The following is a 15,196-nucleotide window of genomic DNA, read 5'->3' on the forward strand; positions in this document are numbered from 1 at the left end:
AATACCGCAAGGGGCGCCAAGCTTTGGGGCCAACAGGTGTCGTTGTGTTTTCAGATTTGGGCACTCTAGCTCCAATCTGTGTTTTGTTTCTCATCTAGACTACAAGTGGACGGGTGATTGCTCCTACCGCACTCTGGTTTTCTATCAGAGGCCGGTTTCAGTTCTCCAAGTGGATTAAGTGGTAGACTTGACACCTAAGGCTTGAAAAGACCTATGTAGCACGTGCCTGACATGTCCCTAGATTGGGGCTCAGAATGGGGTCACGACGTACGACAAATAATTCTAAAAAAGTTATGTAGCACTGATGAGCGAGTGTGTCACATGGCACCTCAGTGCATGGGTGCATGTGACATTCCCTCCTGCTTAGCTTGGCGGTAGTTGCATGGCATCCAATTAGTTCACCAATATCTATCTATGAGTACTCTTGGAAATCTGCTCGGGCTCGATAACCTCTACTTCGTCGACCACTTCAGGCTGTTGCTCATCCGGAACCTCTTGCAAAGATGGTCCAACAAAGGCTTCAACCCATGAGATGTGAAAGACATCATGCATAGTCCAATTGTGTAGAACACTTGTGCCTTTGTGCTAGGGTTTTTCAAAGATAGAAAGAAGAGTGCAGCGGAATCACACATACAACTCCTAAACTACTGCATTGTATTATGTACAAGAAAGAAGTAACACAACTGAGATTCAAACACAAGATGTGGCTGAAAATCTCGGGGCGGTCACTCGTTAGAAATGTATGATATCACTTGAGTTAACAATCATGCCATATACAATGTATACAAGGGGTATATTTATAGGGTTCCTTTGTAGTATTTATACATAGGAGGTGTAAAAAATATGAAAGGATACATGCATACATACATTAAGCCCTTTTATAGGAAGGAGTTTGTATATACGATAGGGGATCCTTTAAAAACAAAAAAAAATGTAAAAAGGGGGTTTATATATAGAGCCTTGAATGTACGTGATATGGACATCTCTTGAAGAGTTGCTGTCTTGGGTTGAGAATGAAGGCATCAAATCATAGCCTTGTGATCTACTGTAGCTAGCACTTCGCCCATAGAGAAACACTCTACACTGAGGAAAGCCGATAAATATGACGATTTGGCCACCCACGTTTATATATGCACGAATGCTCCTATTTTGTCGGCTATACACGATTGCCACATCGTCGATGCCATGTCATCAGTAAACGTTACCACCGCTATATCATCATTGCCATGTGGCAGTGCCACTTGTCACTTGCGCTGTATGACTCTGTCTCTTGGTTGCTATCTGATGTCTAGCTGTGCCTTTGTGTCACATTCTCCCCTACTTGCATGTAGTAGGTCATGCACCACTGAATTGTTGGATTTTATGGCCTCACAAACAAGTACCACTATAACTGCCCGATCGAGTGGAGATCCTGAATTGTTTGAAGCGAGCTGCACGGTCTCCATATAAAGTGCCCTTCCATAAAAGAAAAAGTTCTAAGCAAAGTGTCACATGCACTCTAGTGCATGGTGACAAGATGGCTCATCATCATCATCAGTGCAACATTGTCTAGTATTAGCACCCTTTAGGATGATATTTGTCGTACGCCGTGACCCCATTGTAATCCTCAATCCAGGATATGTCAGGCATGAGCTACGTAGGTCATTTCTCAGCCCATAGAATTAGTCGGTCAATCAAGTCCCTTAACCCACTTGAAGAGATTCATTCATGCATGTAGAGTCAGTAGAAACCTTAGGGTTTGCATTAGAAAGCACTCTGCATATTGCATATCATTTATCCATTGCATATAGTCCATTGCAGAAGCCTTGAAATAGCATCTAGTATTTTTAGAATATTTATTAGCATTTATCTGGCATTTTTTCCATAATTTACAGCATTTAAATATCATTATTTTACATGAACAAGTCGTGTAGCATTTTATGCCACATTCGTTCAGCATTAAATGCCAGCCGACTAGCACTTGTGCATATAAATAGGCATGCTTTTGCATCATTCCATCATTCATATCATAAATCAGCAATCAAGCATTAACGTTGGAGCCTTCAGCATAAGGAGCAGAAGCGATTGAAGCATTCATCACCTCAGCCCTCAACGTTTCATCCTTTAGTATCTAGGAGCATCCATGCATGTGCGATCAGCATCCATCATCAAAACGCATTAGCATACAGCATTCAGCCATCGGGATTCCTTGTGTTTTCTGCATAGGAGCAGTTTTCAGCACTGAGGATACCTATCTTCATCGTTTTGCTACTTCACTTTGGTGAAGGTTAAACTCAGCATTCATATTCATTTCAGCATTCATTCATAGCCTAGAAACAGTCCCAATCAATCCCTACCTCAGCCTCAGATTTGCAGCCTTCCCTCATTTCATTGGGAAGAGTGTATAGGCTCGAAATCGGTCATCATTGGTGCTTCTACAGCTAGTACGGTCTCTCTCTCTCTCTCTCTCTCTCTCTCAATCTCTTAAAGTTTGAAGTCATAAAAGTGGATTGCTAAACTCGCGAAACTGAGGATGCAGAAGGCGGTGTGAGACTTGTGTGACAAGATCCTTAATTACAAATACTTTTGTTGTATGTTACATTGGTATCAGATTCAGCTTGTCCACACATACTGCATCCTAGCGTGAGGTCATCCTTGGATGGTCAGATTGCGTTCTGGTACGACCACCGACTTCAGCATCATGTCTACAGAGGAGAGTACACATCAGCTGAAAGACGTCTCCCCCGAAGGAGACCTTGCTCTTTCGACTACCGCAAACACCATAGCTCTACTCAGGGCTCATAACCAGCTTCTTATGGAGCGTCTCCAACTTTTGGAGGCAACAACAGCACGACCTCCTCCTCCTCCAGCAACCCCTGACTACATCTCTCTCTTCTTTTAGATGGAACAACAAAGAAGAGAAGACGAGGTTCGACGGAGAGAAGAAAAAGCTGAAGCTGAAGCAAGAAAGTAACAAGAAAAAGCAGATAGACGAGACTATGAGGAAGCCCAACGCAGGATCGAAGAAGACCGGCGTCAGGCCGAACTCGCCGCTCGGGAGCACCAATGAGAGCTCGATCGAGAACGTATGCTACTCGAGCACCAAAGGGAAAAGGAGGCCATGCATCTGAGATATCAGCACCTCTCTTCAGTTTCCCTAGCCTTAGATGCCACTAGCCAGCAGCCCGCGACGTCAACTACCGTCATTCGAACTCCACCAAATTTTAGTAAGTATGATGGTAAGTGTGATTATTTTGCAGTTAATCAGTTCATTCATCAATTTACAGCTCATTTTCCATTAGCTAGGATTACAGATCCTCAGGATAGAGTCCACGTAGCGGCTCCCCACCTTACGGGTGAGGCAGTCACTTGGTGGCAACATTGGTCTAGTCTTCATATAGACTAGACCATAGGTGTCACAGCTTTCAGCTGGGATACATTTGTCCATGACCTAAAGACCAGATTTCTCCCTCCCCAGTATATGACCAGCTTGGCAGATGAGTTCTATGGACTCAAACAAAACGGGCACCAGTGCTTCAGTTTTTCGACAAGGTTATAACTTTAGCACAACAGTTAGGGTTATCTGAGGAGGCCAAGATGGATCAATTCATTCATGGATTAGATCATAATATCCGGTTCACAGTTCGTAACTTTGAACCCATGACCGGGTTTTGACTCTGACTCAAAATGAAGAAATGAAGATGAACGGAGGCAAGCCTAAGGAGTCGTCGCAGTCTAATATCAAACCCTAGCAGCAACAATTTGTTGCGCAGCTAGGGAAAGGTAATGCATCTTCTAAAGATGCTAAGGACGGCAGTAATAGCTCTAGTTTAGGAGGTAAGAAGGATAAGGAATCCAAGCCTAAGAAAACCCCTGAGGAAAAGGCTAAAGCATGCATCACTAGAGGTTATCTTCCTCTAGAGTAGCAAAGGAAATACTAGTCAGAACACAGATGCTTTTTCTGTCATACCATCGGGCATGGTAAGAAGGATTGCCACAAATGGCAAGCAGAGCAAGCCTCCAAAGCCTCTTCTGCCACAGTTGCCACAGAATCTTCCGCTTCTCCAGCCTTGCCTACTACCGCAAATGCAGTTCAGCTTTTACCTTCTATGCATCCCATGCCATTTGTGGTATTTGATGCTAAGCAGGAGAGTGAGAATGATTTTGCACAGAAAAGCCTCATCCGAGCGCTTATGGCTCTGCCAAGGGCCGACAATTTGTAGTCCTATTTGACATGGGCATTTCTGAGGACGCCATCTCTCCCCAGTTGGCTAACAAGATGAGCTACACATTAGTGCCATATCATTTTGTCATGTGCATCAGCAATGCCATGGACCTTCTCAAGACTAAATCCAGAAGGGGCAAGCAGATAAAGACTGAACCAGTAGAAGATGGACATGGAGTAGGACTTGGAGCAAAGCATGGATCAGAAGGGCTGTCGGCTGCATGGAGGCCGACGTCAGCAGTACCAGAGGGCTGTCGGCTGCAGGACAGAGGGTGCTGGCAGCAGGCGCATCCAGAATACCCAGTCGGCTGCACTTAATGGATTTTATGAATTAGTAACTGGCCGACCAGCAGTCGGCCAGTTTTCCCACATGCTCCAAGGCCTATATAAAGGCACACTTGCTCTTTGTTTTATTCATTCAACCCACTAGGGGTTTGAGTCAGTAGGAGTCCTAGTCTAGGGCAGCAGTTTTGGTGTGTTTTTGCATCAGAAGGTTTCCAAGAGTGTTTAGGGCTGAAAGAAGACTACCCAGAGCTTCCGCATGTTACATTGGTATCAGAGCATCAGGCTCAGCAAAGCTAAACACTGATTCAGTCCCATATGATGGTGTACAGGTCCAAGGTACAGGAAAGTACACGGATTCGAAGCCCAAGGCGGGAACACAGATCGGGAAGAACTCCCAGGAGGTTTGTTGGTGGTGTTCCACAGTGCCAGATGGGGATGGCAGTTCCGTGAGCCAGATAGGTTCTAAGGGAACGGTCCCAAGGGAGGTTGATCCTCCAAGGGTGATGTGAGAGTGCGAGACTCAGTTCCAGGAAAGAAGACCAAGACGGTGTTCAGAGTCAGGGCAGGAATGGATTGTGGACTAGAGGAAGACCAGATGCATAGATCTTCATCAGAGACAGAGTGGTTTGGAGAACAGACCGGATTTTCAGAGAAAAAAGGTTTGCCAGGGATGGATGATGACAGAGGGACTTCGGAACAGGATTGGGATGATGACAGTCATCCAAGAGCAGGTTGGATTCCCGTCATCAAGTTTAGCAGAGGGGGATGTCATGTGCATCAGCAATGCCATGGACCTTCTCAAGACTAAATCCAGAAGGGGCAAGCAGATAAAGACTATGAACCAGTAGAAGATGGACATGGAGCAGGACTTGGAGCAAAGCATGGATCAGAAGGGCTGTCGGCTGCATGGAGGCTGACGTCAGCAGTACCAGAGGGCTGTCGGCTGCAGGACAGAGGGTGCTGGCGCATCCAGAATACCCAGTCGGCTGCATTTAATGGATTTTATGAATTAGTAACTGGCCGACCAGCAGTCGGCCAGTTTCCCACATGCTCCAAGGCCTATATAAAGGCACACTTGCTCTTTGTTTTATTCATTCAACCCACTAGGGGTTTGAGTCAGTAGGAGTCCTAGTCTAGGGCAGCAGTTTTGGTGTGTTTTTGCATCAGAAGGTTTCCAAGAGTGTTTAGGGCTGAAAGAAGACTACCCAGAGCTTCCGCATGTTACACATTTGGATGTGGACGGGTTCACACCTGGTCTCCGCACCCATATATCTCAGAAGGCACAGCAGTTTGCCTTTGAAGTTCAAAAGGTCTCATTCCAATGAGATTTCATTGCCTCGTCTCTTCTGGGGTGTGACATGATCTTAGGAATCCAGTGGGTTTGTCAATATTATGCTTAGGGACGATCTCCCGTCCACTGAGAGGCCTGGAGACGATAGTAAAACTCATGTCTCTGCTCCTTTGCCTCTCTAACCTCCTGGCGTGCCTGGCTCAGCTGGGAGGCCACCCACTCACATATAGGCTGCTGCTCCTGAAGACGCTGAAGCGAAGCAAGGCTACGTCTTAGCCTACGCTCCCTCTCGCGGGCCTCTCCCAGCCGTGTCAAGGCTGTAGCGTGCAAAAAAGAGCTGAGCTCGATGAGTCCTTGGGCACATTGGCCTGCTGCATCCTGGTCAGAGCTCTGACTATCATGCCATATCCTGGTCAGAGCTCTGACTATCATGCCATATCCTCTCAATGTCATCAGCGAGACTAGGATCTGTAAGTACCCTCTCTGGGATCCTCAACTGCAAGCTGATCTCCCGTGTCCTCTCCTCAAGAGTCAAAATAACTGGCGCATGGTCTGAAAAAGAGGTGCCAGCGAGAATGCCAACGGAGCCCCCTCGCTCTCCTAACCTGTCGCCCACATAAAAGCGGTCAATCCGTGATAGATTAGTCCCTCCCTATCGGCGATCCGACCGAGAGAAACTAAGACTGTCCTGAGAGCGGGAGAAGGCCTCATGCTGCCATGCATCAGTGATCCTCAGTGTCATGCAAAATTGCTCCCAAGCTGCAAGCTCCGTACCAGGCACTGTAACATGACTGCCTCACACCCTATCGGCCGGGTCCTCAAGCATGTTGAAGTCTCCCCCGACACACCAATGTGCGGCCTCTGGCAATGCATCCGTAACCTGGGTCCAGAACTCTGCTCTGGCACTAGCATGGTTGGGCGCATAGACATTGAGCACGCCACAGAATGACATACTGTGCTCTTCTAGGCACAATGATCCCGCGATCCAGAATGGCTTGCCGCCATACATCCACAATGACCATACATACTCCTCCCTGCCCACCCAAAGGGCCAAATCCTGCAGAGACCAAAAGGTGTTCCATCTACCAGGCATCACCGAACCGTATCTCCGGATCCTGCTCTCACCCAAATGGTGCTCTTGCATCAACAGAATATCAATACTGCCCCCAACTAGGCATCTCTGAAGCTCCTGCCTCAAGCACCCACGATAACGTATATAATGTGCGCCGCCAAGGCCCTGTACATTCCATGAGATGATCCTCATGGATGACCTGCTGAGGTGGATGCTGTCTTAGCCGTACGGCGGGCCTTCGCAAGCAGCTTGGATGGAGAATAGTCCCCATCCGAGCGGCTACGAATCTGTCCACCCGGTGTACTGCAAGAATCACGGATCAGGCGCCAGTGGCTGTCCCCCATGGCGACTGCCTCCCGCTCAGACAGAGCATCCTTGTGTATACATACATATCCAGGGTCGCGTGCTAAGTCTGCCACAATGCGAACGACCAAATGTCGAATCCCTGAGGCATCCACACTCCCGAGATGAATGAAAAAATGAGCCAACTCCCATAGTCGGCCTATCACATCTGTCACCTCCAGATCGCTCACATGGTGAGAAAACTCAACTGCCTGAGTCTTCAAAGTGCTAAGGGCGAGCTCCAGGGTCCACTCCCGGTCGCAAGGGCCACAGAGGGGGAATGAGAAGGCCACCGCTGAATCAAGTGCCTCCTCCCTGCGAGCCGGAGGTATCACTACATGAACTCGGATGGGTGCTGGCTCATGGGGGCCCTCTGCTCCAAAAAGCCGTGTGAAGGAGTAATCAAAAGCCTCCGAGCGCTGTCTGGTGTCGAGACGACTCAGCGGACTGCGGATAGAGGGTATCCGTGAAGCCCGAATCGGCATGGTAAGTCTCCTCTGCGGTGCTTGAGCAAGGTCGGTGCTCAGAGCCCTCCGGACTGCAGGTGAACGCCAGGGGATTGCCAGGGCCTCTCGAGGAGCTGAGGTGAGCGGGGGGGGGGAGGAGGGGGGGAGAGGGGGGTGGGGAAGGAACCGTTGCCGGAACCGGAACTGGGATGGGAGGAGGCGAAGGAGGAAGCGAGGCGGGAGGGGGGGTGGGGGCGAAGGAGGGGGTGCTGGCATCTCCTGGTCCTCAGTCGACGCTGGGGTCTCCTCCTGGAGGGGAGCAAAGCTGTTCCTCACGGGAACCCAGTGGTGCTGAGTCTGTGTGGCTGCTGCTGCATCGGTCTCTGGGCGTGCTGCTGGGGCTGTCTCCCTCGGCGGCGCCCCTGTCCAGGCTACCACTTCGAGGTCTTTGTGGGCTGAGCAGGTGTCCCGGAGGCTGCCTGCCGAGCCGCATCTGTGGGCGGGCCATCAGGGACCTGCTGCTGCGGTGCAGGTCGGGGTCTCCTGCGAGGGCAGGCCTTGGCCAGGTGGCCGACTTGTCTGCAAATAAAGCACTGGTTCAGGAGCCCCGAGAACTCCACTCTTTGATCAATCCATCCCCCCCTATCCTAGGTAGCTGAATGACCTTCGGAAGGGAGGAGATGTTAGGAACCAAGACTCTGACCGAAGGTAGCCCAACTGCTCTAGCCACCATTGAGGCTGCAGTGGGGCCAGTCTCGAGCACCGAGCCCACCAGTGCTCCTAGCCTCGAAAGGAGCGGAAGGTACTCGCGGTGGAGTCCAGGGAAGCAAACAGTAACATGGAAAAGGCGCTCTCCCTGCTCGGCCGTTGTGGGGTCAAAGCCATGCTGCCAAGGTCTGAAGAATGCCCGAGCGCCCCTGATGTCAAGGGGACTCATGGCAAGGACCTGGGCCACACTCTGGGAAGCTGGAACTTGATCTGAGTGTCCACGGCCCAGAAGCTGAACGTCTAGGATCTTGCCCACTTCTGCAAGAAGGCGGGCCTGAAGAAGATCCCGGATCTCCCCTCTGCTGGGGCGAGTGCCGACTATACGGCAGATGGTGGAATGTGCCTGGAGGCGTTCCACCTCTGCGGCGAGGCTCGCTTCCTCTTCCGGCGAGAGAGAGAGCCTGATGGGGGTACCCTCGGGGGCGGACGAGGGGGCTGCAGAAGAGTCCCTCTGTGGTGGGGCGGGAGGAGCCTCCATCAGAGTCTGAAGCTGTGGCGAAGGCGGAACAAATGCGAAACCTGCAAGAACGGAGCTGCACACGGAGGGCGGAAAGGGTAGGCGAAAGGATTAAAAAAAAGGAAAAAAAGGAAAACCCCTAGGGGGCGGAAAAACCAGCAAGAAGGGAAGGGGCGGGGGTTGGGATAATGCGGCAAAGAATAGAAAACCCCCTGGGGGGGGGGGGGGGGGCAGCGCGAAAGGAGAGGCGGGGGGGGGAGAGATCTGGCGGAGGGGGGAGGACGGGGCGCAGGCGAGGGGAGGGGGGGGCACGATGGCGGCTGAAGGGGGGCGGGCGCTTCAGTGCGCAAGAGGGCGAGCAGGCGAGAAGAGGGGGGGGGGGGCGATGGCGAGATGAGGGGGGGGCGCAGAAGCGATGGCAGGCGGGGGGAGGAAAGGGGCGCGAGGGAGGGAAGGTGAGGGGCGAGCAGGCAGCGCGAGCGTGAGCAGGGGTGAAGGCGGGAGCTTCAGCGAGCGAGTGTTCGGGCTTCTTTTGCTATCCTGGTTTGTGCAATTTCGGACCAGCCTTATGGTCCTTACCCAAACATGCATTTATCCTCTTTGTGAGGTGCTTCCCATGCACTTTTTCAGCTAACATGGCTGAGGCAAATACTTGTTGAAAATTCTTACGAGGGTAGAGGTCTAAGCTGTCCTGAATGATAGGTTGTATACCAGCTTCAAACTTTCTCAGCTTTTTTGCCTCAGAGATATGCAGAAGAGGTAAAACCTTGAGGAAGACTTTCCAAAAGCCTGCATGGTATGATTGCCCTTTTCATGCTCTTTTTGCTCAAGAGAGTCCCACTCTTTAATGATCTCTCTCTCGAAATGGGGAGGTAGAAACTGTTTGCGGAATGTCTCTTTAAAACGCCTAGAAGCTTCTCGGCGAACCACCAAGAGCTAGCAGTACCCTTGAGATGCTGGCCCACTTGTTGAAGCTTTTATTTCTCTATATAAATCTTCTTCCAAAAAGGCTAGATCAAATTGAGATGTAAAGGCGAGTGCCTCATCTACATGCAAATCCCCATGATAATCATCATCTTTACCCGTTTATTACCCTGTTTTAAACTCTACACTCCCTCCATACTGAGGGGTGGAGTCCTCTGAGCATCTTCCATATTACATACATCCTCCTTTCTTCTCCCTTTACCTGCATCATTAGGCACTGCATCACCACCACACATTTGTCCTTTGTTCTTCTTTAACACATACATTAGGCACCTTGCCATAAATGTGGCTTTTGGAATTCAATGCATAGCCTTTCCTGCAGAGGTTTTGGGCTGCGAGTCACCATGGCTCTCTTTCTACTGGTTGGCTACTTGACCAGAAGTCGTCTTCCTGGAAAGGGATTTTCTTCTTATCCCCTTTTAAAGGATGTTTGACCTTCAGCCCTTGTTCGGACCTTAAGGGCACATTGCAAGCTACAGGGCTACCCAAGCCTGTCCAAATCTGTCTGGTCTGGTCTGATCTGCACCTGCTTTTGCCCAAAACTGTACACATGCACAAGGTCGTTCCATTGCAGCCCCTTGTCTTCTGTTGCTCTTTGGCTCCTAGTCTGCTCATTTTCATTGGTCTATTTCCTCAGGGAACTATTCAGAGGCCGTAGAGTATAGTCATGAAATGAAGCGGGTTTTTATATTACGCTCCACAATAAATATTGAGCTTGTATGTGGAGTAATTGCTGCAGTACCTTATTTTTTGAGGTGTTGAGTTGTGAAGGGACAGGTGCAGCTTGGAAATAACTCTTCTTGTTTGGCTCCAGGATGTTGATGATAATTTTCTTGGATGCAGGCTGCAGCTGGAAGGAAAGTACTTGAAAAGTGGAAGCTGGTACAACCCTCGGAATGTTTTTAAAATTTTGAAGTATAACCGTGGCGACGGTATCATTGGCTGCAAAGAAGATGCCATGAACTCACTTGTTTGTGGCCTAGTGCATCTCTACGAATTGTTGTGTTTCAAATATACCTTGATTGAAAAATTAGTAGGTCATGTTTATACCACCCAATGGGCTACTTCCTTGTGTGTATGTTCGTGTGCATGTGTGCCTGCGTGTGGGGTTTGATCAACAAAAAGTTGTCCTCGTTTGATTGTTAGTGGCAGATGTCGATAAGCTGGTGGTGGGTAGCTTCATGAGTAGACGCTTACTGATCACAATATTGAGATACGAGAGGTTTGTACAGTAACGTATGTCTATAATTCATAACATGAGTGGGGTTGCCATGATACATAAGTGGTGACATGTCTGATGGAGGTGGTAGATAGGGATGCTGTAGCAAGAGCATTGCATGGGGGGAACCTATTAATTACTGATCAAGGATGTTAGAATATGGAACGGTCCATGGCTAACTTTTATTGGGAAGCCTAGGGTTGATCGCCATATTGCTTACCTGAAAATGCAAGAATAGAATAGAGTTAGACTATCTAGATTTCAGATAAAGGAGCTAATTTGGTGGTGGCGGTAGGGTATTTGACATCCCAAAATCCTAGCACAAATTAAGAGATTCTTAGTACAAGATGGCATGCTGTATAAACTTACTCGTCTTGTTTTGAGTCAACAAGTCTTTAGATCTCCCACCTTGCTTGGTGATCCAACAAAGCCTTTGAGTAGCAACTCAAGCATGGCATTGAAGGATGGATCAGATTGTTTTTTTCTTTCTACAAATCAGAGATTAGTATCATTTGTCATCTTTTTTGAAGGTGCAAAAATGTCAAAACAATTGAGATATGGTTAGATGATGTTTGTCAAACCCTAGGGATTCTAAAATGTAAATGGAGTCTTCAAATTTGAAACAAAATAGAAGTTTTGTCTTTGTTCATATTTGAAATTGCCAAAAACCATTTACCTTTTTAGTAGGATTTAAAGCTAGGTATGGGCAAGCAACTATTCATCAAATTGATTTATTTTGAAATGTATGTCTTTATTTTGTTTGCATAGACAATCAAAATCATGAACATGGAGCCATAAATTTTTGTTTGTAGGTCTCTTGGGGAATATATGCCACGTGTAGGCCATAGGTTTCATCACCCAACACGTATGTGAAAAATTAATAATTACAAGATCACATGGGAGTTTAACTTGCAAGAGCATGGCGTATAGCAGACAAAACCCAATATACAATAATCCAACTACTCATTAAAAATAAAGGGTGTTGACTCCTATGTTAAGATGAGCATTTGGTGGTATTAATAAGTAGGCTAATAGTGTTTGGCTACCTAAGGGGATGCCTAAAGCATATTCAAAAGCCTTCATATTCTACCTCGTCGTCGTCGTCCTCCTCTCTCTCTCTTCACACACACGCACACACGCACGTGCGACGGCATGCACACATGTATATTTTTTTACTGTTGTGGGTAACTTACAAAATAATGGGTTTAAAGAAGTTGAATTCTAAAAAGTAGTTTTTCTTTTTTAAAAAATAAAAAGGTGTCATTTCAATGCTCAAAATGCACAAATAGGGGACAATCCTTGAGCCATGTGATATATAGGTTTTTAATAGTGGACCCCCCTTAGAAAAGAATGCTAAAATATCTACAAAAGACATTAAGTAGGATATTGACAATCTCAAAAAGACTTATGTTGAAAATATAAACCTCACTTAAATTGAATGATATTGATTGATGTAAAAATGTATATGTTTCATAGCGATGAGCTATAGGTATAGTTTGTGGATTGTATAAGAGTGGGTTTTTTAGCATTTACTAGTTTTGTCTAGCCTTATATATATTTTAGTTGGATTATTTTAAAACTTGCATGTTAAACTGGTTTTCAATTTCTAGATGCTCTCCTCCATACATGAGTAGGGATAAGTGTCACGAAAATGCACTATATCAGTTGTAAACTTTATAAGGTGTTTTTTGAGAAAAAGAAGAGAAGAATGGATGTTTTAGGTTTATGAATACTTGAGAAGTCTTGAGAAAATAAAACCTTCCAATTTTGCAAACTTTTACATGTTTTTATCATTGCATATTCACACTCCATGCAACTACATGGTTTCTGTTTTTGTGTGCATATTTTGAAAAATTATTAAAATAAAGAAAAGATGTTAAAGTGAGTCCCATTAAAAGAAAAATTGCATAATTTATGGTTAGGAGACTCAATTTGGCCAAAAACATCTATTTCTCGAAATTTAAAAATTATCATTTTTTTGGTTTGTCCTCTAGTTTTTTACGCTTGTGAAAATTGTTTTACACATGCTCGAAAAACTTCTTGAAAACACATTGTGATTTTAGGGATTGTCTTGTAAAATATATAAAGTCCAATAGTATTGTATCTTCTCCTTCAAAAATCCAATAGCCTTTTGGACTATGCCAAGGGACTATTTGGATTGCAAGTAGAGAGACTGAACAAGAAGCTCAATCATCTGACTATGGTCAAGTAATGAGTAGTGGATTAAGCGAATGGTGAGGGTAGGAAAGTTACTCAAACAACAATAATAGTTTAAGAACAGACTCTTGATATTATGTCTGAACAACCACAGTTCAACTAAAGTAGTTCGCCCACAGTTGATTCCCCACACTAGGAGAGATGTTGCTAGTGCTCTTAGGATTGGAGAAACATTCTTTCCTACTATGGGGAATTGGAAGTAGAGAAAGAGGCTAGAGAAGCACAACTATGAATACAAATGTTTAATCCCAGAAAGCAAGGCTTGGATGTGTGAAGAGTTAATGTTGAGTGGGGAAACAATGAGAGACTACAAGCTCTAGAATCATTTGAATTTTAGCTTAAGCTTCGAGAAGATGCGGCTACACAAGCCCACGATCTAGTTTTTAGAAGGCTTGAAGGAGGTTTTGGGAGACAACTACACAACCTAATGTTGTAGAGCCTAACCTTGACATGATGAAAGGACTATTTGTATAGAAAAGGAAGAATAAATAATCTATTGTCTGACCCAGAGTTCCTCACACACATGCAAACATTATTGTCATAAAATCATGTGAGAACTCTAGTCGAAGACATCTAAGCTAGAGGTCAATAAAACTCTTATATTTAACACTTCATATTCTCCCACACCTCCACTTGAGGTAGGAAACTTGCTTTTACATGAGTTCATAGCCTGGTCACTATGTCCCCTTTCAACCTTAGACAATGGACATGAGTTTTGGTGTGTTTCTCACAACAACATGAGTTTTGATTGTGTTTCCCATAAGGTTCAAGGTCAATACATGGTCCATCGAAAAGGATGTATTGATGTAGGAAATGACAATACCTCTTCAACAAAAAGGACCAATAGGCCAATGATAGACTTGCAACTTCTCGAGGAGTTGGTGGTACTCGAGGATGAAGAGCAAATTCAAAATCTAGAAACAACTAAATCTCTATTGGCAAAATGTCAAGTAAATTTTGAGGGAAAACTAAGGGCTAACAAGGTGCCGTCCAGAAATGTTGTATCCATGCGATGAAATTTGGAGTGAAAGAGGATTAAATGCACTTGAGCTAATCCTTGAGCTAAGCAGAGAGGAAGAACATAGCTCTGACCATTACTCTAGCTCTGACCATTACTCAGGAGATGATCATATGGCACATATGTTTGCAAATGAAGATGCAATTCTTCCCCAAATGATTATATAGAAAAACCCACCATGGAAAACAATAAATCAGGAAGAGACCATGCGATATGGCCACTCTTGTAGTATTCATATCATCATAGATTAACATGCTAATAAGGTCGTTGCTCTGCAAAGTACCTTACACTATGGGTGTAGACCAAAAGTTAACCATGAAAGGGTGCTAGTTGAATCCACACACGAAAGGGGTTTTTTTCTTAGCAATACACTGTAGCATGTTCTCTTCTGCGCTTTTTGCATGTGGCTCCCCTTTACTTGCCGTCACCATCTCCCCCTCCCTCATCTTCGCCCCTTCTGCTTCCGCCCCTCCTAGCCCCCGTTCCCCTTTCCGCCTCTTCCCCCTTGTGTTGTGCAATGCCAACCCGCTGTTGTGCCGCCCCCTGCTGCACAGCCCTCTGTTGTGCCACCCCTGCTTCTTCGCTCTGCTAAGTTTTCCCCCCCTCTTTCAGCATCGCCCCCCCCCCCCCCCCCCCCCCCCCCCCCCCCCCCCCTTTTGCGCCATCCCCCCTTTTTTCCTCTCCTACCAGTGCTCTCCCACACTCCCTTCCCTCGCTGCGCCCTTGTTTTTCCCCAGCCTCTCCCCTTCTCCATTTCTCAGCTTGCCACCCCCCCCTCCCCCCCCTTTTTCTTTGTTTTTTCCCTTGCCATTTTTTCTCTCGCCACCCCTCATCCTCCTCCCGTGTCTCCCCTTCCTTCTAGCCTCTCCTCCATTTCGCCTCCTATGTCGTCT

The 15,196-nt window shown here is 46.7% G+C and overlaps 1 protein-coding gene across 1 annotated transcript in view; it reads left to right on the forward strand.

Annotated features, from left to right (window-relative positions):
- The window catches only part of LOC147619313 (uncharacterized), a 33,280-nt gene extending 22,379 nt beyond the window's left edge, over positions 1-10,901 (forward strand). The window contains exon 4 of the mRNA XM_086772964.1: positions 10,693-10,901. The gene's annotated coding sequence lies outside the window, so the exon portion shown is untranslated. The remainder of the gene's footprint in view (positions 1-10,692) is intronic.
- The last annotated feature ends 4,295 nt before the right edge of the window (positions 10,902-15,196 follow it).

This window comes from Cibotium barometz, chromosome 33 (assembly GCF_041138505.1).
Source record: "Cibotium barometz isolate CiBa-2024 chromosome 33, ASM4113850v1, whole genome shotgun sequence".
NCBI classification, from domain to species: domain Eukaryota; kingdom Viridiplantae; phylum Streptophyta; class Polypodiopsida; order Cyatheales; family Cibotiaceae; genus Cibotium; species Cibotium barometz.